The sequence below is a fragment of the Coregonus clupeaformis genome, chromosome 15, assembly GCF_020615455.1.
Source record: "Coregonus clupeaformis isolate EN_2021a chromosome 15, ASM2061545v1, whole genome shotgun sequence".
NCBI classification, from domain to species: Eukaryota; Metazoa; Chordata; class Actinopteri; order Salmoniformes; family Salmonidae; genus Coregonus; species Coregonus clupeaformis.
The window spans coordinates 37,568,313-37,577,538 of record NC_059206.1 but is presented as its reverse complement, the minus strand read 5'-3'; the positions used below and the strand labels follow the sequence as shown (position 1 = coordinate 37,577,538).

At 42.6% G+C, this 9,226-nt stretch overlaps 1 pseudogene; it reads left to right on the top strand.

Moving 5' to 3' along the window:
- Positions 1–3,400: 3,400 nt before the first annotated feature.
- Positions 3,401–4,008, top strand: LOC121583318 (annotated as a pseudogene).
- Positions 4,009–9,226: the final 5,218 nt, after the last annotated feature.

The window sequence follows — 9,226 nt, the reverse complement described above, 5'->3', positions numbered from 1 at the left end:
AGGAATGTGGCCACAGCCCTGCTCTCCGCTCCCTTTTAATTAGATGAGGGTTATTTTGTCCCTCCAGTGAAAAATCAGTTGCGTCATCAGCTATGTTAACCTCCAACCCCACTGAGCCCCTCTGCAAGCCCTCAGCTGCTCTCAGCCACCAGTGGCTCCTGAGCAGACAACCAGCAAGCCAGGCCAGCCACCCAGCCTGCCCTCATTCCTGGCCTTATCTCTGGGCTTAAGAGCCCTCTGTCCCTCCCATCTCTTCCTGCATTGGCCTGTTCATACACATAAGGGACAAATAGGGAAAGAATCACCAACGCTTGGCGTTGAGCGTGGGATTACTGTGGGGAGACAGGGCTTTTGGAATATATATGGGACTTTTTCTGATTGTATAACCATTGCCTAAGTGCTCACAATATTACTGCGGGACTGCCCAGCAACAGTTATTTCTGTCAGTTTGCAAGAGTGGTGTCTCCCTCACATAGAACTAAGCTAAACCTGTACCATCTCCTCCCAGAAAAGGATGTCCAGTGATAATGTTGACTGCAGCAGCCGTCATACCATATTTATGACATGTGAATATGGTTACTTTCTCAAAGAGAACAACCGTCACAGGTTTGTGAATACCGATGACACATTGCACTGCGGCAAATACTGTACAGGTTTATAATAACTCCACACAGGTAGACAGAGGGTCTTTTATCCAGTGTTCTACAGCCAGAGCTAGAACCACAGTACATTGTGTATACCTCAACAATAATTCCTCAAGACCAAACTTGCACTGACTGAACAATGAAATCAACGTCTATGGGTGAAGAGAAAGCGGGTAAGGGTTAAGGTTTGGGATAGGTTTAAAACAGAAAACATTAGTGCCTAGCACTGGGATTGAACCTGTGATCCTCAGAGCCATAGCTCATGGTTTAAGCCCTTCCTCTATCCCCATCCACAACACCCTAACAAGCCACGAGCCTGTTAGATGGCATGCCCCTAGTAGATGGTATTGAAATTGCATGCATGCACAAGCCATCTCCAGATGTCCTGGGGACCTGGAGAAACATCTAATACTTAAGTGGATCTGGTGTGACCTGGCTGGACTTTGAGTGAGGAGCACAAATTACTCCTGACAGAGGACACTTTTCGGAAGGCCGCCTTAATTGTCACATTTTGATTAATCGTAATTCAGAATTATTGGTGGGCAAAATGGAAGTGATTATTACCGGCAAATCTATCCCCATCCAAGTGAACATGTTAGCAAATGAGATTTGACACACTGAACTACAATTTTCTACATTTATCCCCCATTTAAAACGCTTCATAAATTATATATGTAGCTAGGCAGTTCTGTGAATATTTTTCATAGAATTTCTGTTCATGTAATTTCCATTCTGCCTTATCTAAATGCATATGGCATCTCTCTCTCTCTCTCTCTCTCTCTCTCTCTCTCTCTCTCTCTCTCTCTCTCTCTCTCTCTCTCTCTCTCTCTCTCTCTCTCTCTCTCTCTCTCTCTCTCTCAGACACACTAAAAGAGGACAAACGAGCTGCCAGGCCTGCTGGCCATGTGACCTCTAAGGAGAGGGGAGATAATGATCTTAAGCATAGCCAAACACCCACACACACACCTACTGAAAGTGTCCCTACTTCACAGTGAAGGATTGAGTGGGACTTGCATGGTCAATAGACTAGGGTAAATGGATAATGTGATCATACCATGCCATGCTTTGGCTGCCTCTCAACTGAGATGATAAATTGCATTGTGTGTGTAAAATGAATGTAGCCGTGATATATTAAAATTGTGGTGCAGTATGGTCCATCCTAAACATGCCCTCACTCCCGTAAATTAAACGGATTTTGGTTGATTAATTTATCATCTTTCAATTAAGGGAAATTATTGAGGAGCCACTCATGCTAAGCTGAGGGTCATATTATGTATTTATTGGGCATACATACTACAACTACACTGGTTACTTGACCTTGTAACCCTGACTACCACAGAGTATGATCTAGAGAAGATATACAGTATACGCACACACACACATAGCACACAAGTACTATGATTGTGTTCGTGTACGACCGTGTGTAGACTTCTATGTAGTTTAGCATTTCCTTTATCAGAGCCTTTTGTCATTAAACATATTACTCTTGTCTCAAGCCATAGGCTCCTTTGGTCATAACCTTGGCTAGCGGGACTGAGGTTTATAAAATGGTTATATTTTATTGTTTTCTTTCAACCAGTGCTTTGTCTATTATATTGGATGCTACAGAAGATGTGCTTGACTGAGCATTGATTAACCTCTGCATTGGAAGGGAGATTCATAAGGAGGCTGAATGCCTTTTAATGCATTTCCATCAAGCCTTATCATCTCATTCTCTCGGCACATCGAGTAATTTAAATGAGAACAAAGATGGAGGCTTTTCATCATTAGGAAATAAATATGTATGAAGGCAGCAAGTTGAAGAGCGCTCCAAAGTCTGTTACATAACACTTGATTTGACTGCATCTGCAGTTTGCTTTCCCTGGGCATTGGAAAGTATTTTACATGCTATTTTGAGGAGAAGGAACACGGTTTCTTCCTTTTTGAAATAAATATTTGAAGTAGATATCTGGACATCAGTTGTTTATACATGTTTTCTACACATGCAATGTATTAGCATGCCTATAAACATGTAATAAACACTACTTTCACAGTCTAAAATGTATTTAAAGGGAGAAATTCTATTTAGTTTTGCATAGAATTGTTGAAATAAGTCAGTCATTTTATCATTATCAATTTTAAACGGCCCATCAAAGCAAAAAGCCAAACAGGTGGACTAGAGACACTAATCCAACAAGTATGGATTGTACACTGGAATTGATTTCAGAAACATTTACAGCAGAAGCTTGGCATAGCCCATGCTAAAGTAAATAAATGTCAAAATGAGTGTATTCTCTGTGAGCCAAAGCTATAACCAAATTTGATAAAACAAACATTCCTTTTTTACTTCAGTATATTTGATTTAACAAACTGACCATTGCTCTGTCATAGTTTTAATGAACAGCCAAAAAAGGGAATGGCCAAAAAAGCTATTTTGTTCAATGTTCTCATTCAGTAATAATACATTGTCTGTGTTCCCTAATTCCTGTCTGCACCCATCAGTGAGACAGGGCATTTTGGGCTAATGTAGCTGGACCCTGGCTAATGACAGTGGAGAGGCCAGTCGGCTTGATGATAGCAGCTGAGAGCAATACCTCATTCTTACGTCACAGACAGGAGGATCAATTTCAGGTTTCTTCCTTTTATAGTGTGCCATAGGACCTTATTTATCGGCCCCATCTCCCCTCCCAGGCGAAGTAGATATAAAAGCTTTAGGAATAGCCTCCTCCCTCCCTTCACACTCTCGCTCACCTTGGAACCCCCCCGCATTCAGCACCATGGCCCCCAAAATGGTGGAAGCTAAGAAGCCTGAGCCCAAAAAGGCAGAGCCCGCCAAGGAAGATGCACCTGCTGCCAAGCCCATGCCGACCCCCGAACCTGTGGTCGAGGCCCCCAAGGAGCCCGACTTTGACCCCAAAGCATCTCCCTCAAATACAGCGCCGACCAGATCGAGGAGTTCAAGGAGGCCCTCACCCTGTTCGACCACACGCCCAAGGGAAAGATGAAGATCTTGTTTGCCCAGTGTGGCAATGTGTTGCGGGCACTGGGCCAGAACCCCGCCAACACCGACGTCCTGAAGGTGTTGGAAAAGCCTTCGCCGGAGGACATGAGCAGCAAGCTGGTGGACTTTGAGACCTTCCTGCCCATGATGCAGCACATTTCCCGCTACAAGGACCAGGGTAACTTTGAGGACTTTGTCGAGGGCCTGCGGGTCTTTGACAAGCAGGGCAACAGCACCATCATGGGCGCTGAGCTGCATCACATGCTGGCCACCCTGGGGGAGAGGATGACAGAGGATGAGGTGGACAGTCTGTTGGCGGGCCAAGAGGACGCCAATGGATGCATCAACTATGCTTCCTTTGTCAAGCACATCCTGTCTGGGTGAGCTGGAATTCTTACCAGAAGGACTTTAATGATTCTCTATTCTTTCCTCTCTTTTGGAGCCCATACCTGTCTCATAAATAACACTGCCAATTTAGTGGTGAGCATGCATTCAATGTATTGTCCGTTTGTTGTCGAAAGCAGCTGGCAACAGTCATGCAACAACATTTTCATTTTGAGATTGAATATTGTATTTCCCTTGAATTAAAAATGTATAGTGACAAAGAAAAGTTATTTATAGAGAAATGCTAATGTGATATTGAAGGCATTGAAATTAGAAATGCCATAAATAAACCACATCAGATTATAAACAGTTTCTAATAATTTTCTTTCTCAAAATCAGAAATCTGCCTGCAAAACACTTTTACTTGATACAGAATAGTATCTTTTTACTGATGCAATATTAATGGTAACTTTCCACTACAGTCTAGAGACAGACATCAATTTCCATATTTCCAAGTTACAGAGCTAAGAAGAAGACAAGTATTGTCATATTTCCAAGTATTGCAGAGCTCAGAAAAAGCCAGGTATTGTCAAATGACACATCCAATTGTCTCCACTTTCAGGTCTAATACCTGAACTTTATTGTGTCATGAGATGGAGGAACAGAATTGCTCAGCCATGGAGGAATCAAGGGGATTTGGCTACATTTGACAATGGAAAAGATTCTACTTTTACCTACAGTCAGATTGGATACACATCTTGACAATCTCTACATGCTGATGCATCAGTAGGAATGAAAGGGGCGTCTCAGTGTAATCTATGTCTGGGTGAGCTCAAGAGATCCAACCCCCTTGCAGTGACAGAGGTGTCTGGGTGAGTGCTGGTCTCAGTTGGGGGGCAGCTGCAGTGAAACTATAAAAACACCCACATATGAACAGGTATGCATGCACACACACATATGCATGCATGTACGCACACGCACCCACACACCCAAGCCACCACCCTGCCCCACCCCCCTGTCATCCATCAGACAGGTGCCCTGAGGCCTGCCTCTCTGACTATTTGATCCCCAGTGCTGAGCAGACAGTGGGCCAAGGTAAATCTGATTTCAGGAAAAATCAAAGCAAAAAGTTAAAGGTCTTGACAGTCTTGGCAGGTTTCTCAGAAAAATGTCTTAGCTAGAGAGAAGTGGAACAGTATTACTGCTATTTTGTCAGTAATAGAAGTCCATTCAGATTCAAAACCTGAATATAGAACAAAAGTATAAAGTGTCAAAAAGTAGTTTAAATGGAGGGAACGTTGGCATTTGTATGGTGAGTTATAGAGGTTAAAGATTGGAAAGGTATGTATTTTAGAGACCATTATATTTGTGAATCATTTTAGCCATGACTTAGCTAGATTACAATTATGAAATACATTATAGACAATATATTGTGAAAGGTTAATCTAATCACTTTAGAATGTGAATCAGAATGCCAAGACTAAGCACTCAGGGTTTCAGATAATTATAATTTTCTTTAGGGCAATTGAAGGTCCAAATCACATATTAGGTATTCAAAAGTGACCATCTTATCTAACCAAAGTTTGACAAATGACCACATAATTGATGTCGGTTCAGAAGGAGCTCAAAACTTTGTAGATTTCCAAAGCTTTAGTGATTTTAACATGGATAAAGCAGCCCCATTATTCACCTACTCCCTTGTCTTGAAAGTGTAGATTTGTTTGTTTCCATGGAAACTATGAAAAGGAACATTCTATCTGACTTCTTCGGTATCTGAGAGAAAGCCGTCTGGCTGATATAAATCAGTCTTTCTACAGCAGCTTTATCTCCCTCCATATCAAAGAATCCACATACAATTGAGTAAACTGTGTATTTAAAGAAAATGTATATTTTATTACATATCATTATGTAGTTTGATGAAAGCCCCATGAAAGCCATGATTTCCGTTCAACTATTCTCTGACATTAGATTGTAGACCTACTAATTCATAACGTGTTATTCAAAGCAATAGTCTCGGTTCACACACATGCACACGCTTGGCATTCTCTCAACCCGCTTCATGAGGTAGTCACCTGGAATGCATTTCAATTAACAGGTGTGCCTTCTTAAAAGTTAATTTGTGGAATTTCTTTCCTTCTTAATGCATTTGAGCCAATCAGTTATGTTGTGACAACGTAGGGGGGTATACAGAAGATAGCCCTATTTAGTAAAAGACCAAGTCCATATAATGGCAAGAACAGCTCAAATAAGCAACGACAAAATGCCATTTATTTTGTGAAGTACACCAGTCCCTCCTGCAGCAAAGCACCTCTACAGCATGATGCTGCCACCCCCGTGCTTCACGGTTGGGATGGTGTTCTTCGGCTTACAAGTTACCCCATTTTTCCTCCAAATTCTGGTCATTATGGCCAAACAGTTCTATTTTTGTATCATCAGACCAGAGGACATTTCTCCAAAAAGTACGATCTTTGTCCCCATGTGCAGTTGCAAACCGTAGTCTGGCTTTTTTACGGCGGTTTTGGAGCAGTGGCTTCTTCCTTGATGAGCGGCCTTTCAGGTTATGTCGATATAGGACTTGTTTTACTGTGTATATAGATACTTCTGTACCTGTTTCCTCCATTATCTTCACAAGGTCCTTTGCTGTTGTTCTGGGATTGATTTCCACTTTTCGCACTAAAGTATGTTCATCTCTAGGAGACAGAACACGTCTCCTTCCTGAGCGGTATGACGGCTGCGTGGTCCCATGGTGTTTATACTTGTGTACTATTGTTTGTACAGATGAACGTGGTACCTTCAGGCATTTGGAAATTGCTCCCAAGGATGAACCAGACTTGTAGAGATCTACAAAAAAAATGCTGAGGTCTTGGCTGATTTCTTTTGATGTCAAGCAAAGAGGCACTGAGTTTGAAGGTAGGACTTGAAATACATCCACCGGTACACCTCCAATTGACTCAAATTATGTCAGTTAGCCTATCAGAAGCTTCTAAAGCCATGACATCATTTTCTGGAATTTTTCAAGCTGTTTAAAGGCACAGTCAACTTAGTGTATGTAAACTTCTGACCCACTGGAATGTCCTAACCGACTTGCCAAAACTATAGTATGTTAACAAGAAATTTGTGGAGTGGTTGAAAAATGAGTTTTAATGACTCCAACCTAAGTTTATGTAAACTTCTGAATTCAACTGTATATGTATATACAGTGCATTCGGAAAGTATTCAGAACCCTTGACTTTTTCCACATTTTGTTACATTACAGCCAGTGCTTAATGTGAGCCGGATCCTGCCGGAACAGGATCCGACACCTCTCAGATTTGACTTTGTTTGTTTCGGCACTTATTTGCCCAGATCCGGTACCTCTCACGTCATGATTTATTAATTATTTCACTGTTTGCACTGTAGACGTTCTGATAAAAGTGATCAGCATTAAATCAAGTTGCCTCTTCGTTATTTCTCCTTCCCCCTAGAAAGACCATCATGTAAAAGCATAGTGATCCTTCTATGTAATCATCCTATCCTGCCACACTGTTTCCAGACATGCTCTCTTATTTTACATAGAGGTTATGGGGAGGGCCAGTGGGGTAAGTAACTGATCTTGAAACAGGTCTTGGTAGTGGTAGTCAGCTAATGAAGAGATCCCTACATAATCACGTCACGTAGCCTAGTCTCTACTGAATTTGAATGGTGGGAAAGCCAAATAAAAAATGTATAAGAAAAGGCAATCGAGTTTGACATTTTTAAAGTCCAAAAATCTAGAGCATGATGGTGAATCGCACCCAGAACGAGCCAGAGAACTGTCAGTGCCTGAGGAGAGGAGTGAGGGGCAAACTGTTCCTGATGGCGATACTAATCCCGCCAGTTCAGCATCAACACCGGCACCTCCACTAGCTAGTAGACCTACTAGCGAGTCAGACTCAGTGGGAGAGGGAGACGGGGAGCTGGGGGGTGAAAACAGGTTTATATAATTTTTTGCAAATATATAAAAAATAAACTGAAATATAATATTTACAAAAGTTTTCAGACCCTTTGCTTATTCAAGTATTCAGACTCGAAATTGAGCTCAGGTGCATCCTGTTTCCATTGATTATCCTTGAGATGTTTCTACAACTTGATTGGAGTCCACCTGTGGTACATTCAATTGATTGGACATGATTTGGAAAGGCACACACCTGTCCCTGTAAGGTCCTATAGTTGACAGTGCATGTCAGAGCAAAAACCAAGCCATGAGGTCGAAGGAATTGTCCGTAGAGCTCCAAGACAGGATTGTGTCGAGGCACAGATCTGATTAAGGGTACCAAAACATTTCTGCAGCTTGAAGGTCCCCAAGAACACAGTGGCCTCCATCATTCTTAAATGGAAGAAGTTTGGAACCACCAAGACTCTTTCTAGAGCTGGCCACCCGGCCAAACTGAGCAATCGGGGGAGAAGGACCTTGATCATTGAGGTGACCAAGAACCCGTTGGTCACTCTGACAGAGCTCCAGAGTTCCTCTGTGGAGATGGGAGAACCTTCCAGAAGGACAACCATCAATGCAGCACTCCACCAATCTGGCCTTTATGGTAGAGTGGCCAGACGGAAGCCAGTCCTCAGTAAAAGGCACATGACAGCCCGCTTGAAGTTTGAAAAAAGGCAACTAAAGGACTCTCAGACCATGAGAAATAAGATTCTCTGGTCTGATGAAACCAAGATTGAGCTCTTTGTCTTGAATGCCAAGCGTCACGTCTGGAGGAAACCTGGCCCATCCCTACGGTGAAGCATGGGGGTGGCAGCATCATGCTGTGGGGATGTTTTTCAGCGGCAGGGACTGGGAGACTAGTCAGGATCGAGGGAAAGATGAATGAAGCAAATTACAGAGAGATTGTTGATGAAAACCTGCTGCAGAGTGCTCAGGACATCAGACTGGGGCGAAGGTTCACCTTCCAACAGGACATAAACCCTAAGCACACAGCCAAGACAACGCAGGAGTGGCTTCGGGACAAGTCTCTGAATGTCCTTGAGTGACCTAGCCAGATCCCAGACTTGAACCCCATCGAACATCTCTGGAGAGACCTGAAAATAGCTGTGTAGCGACGCTCCCAATCGAACCTGACAGAGCTTGAGAAGATCTGCAGAGAGGAATGGTAGAATTTTTTAAAATCCATTTAAGAATAAGGCTGTAAAAGGTCAAGTGGTCTGAAAACTTTCCAAATGCAGTGTATATTCACACACACACTATATATGCAAAAGTATGTGGACACCCCATCAAATTAGCTGTTTCAGCCACACCCGTTGCTGACAGGTG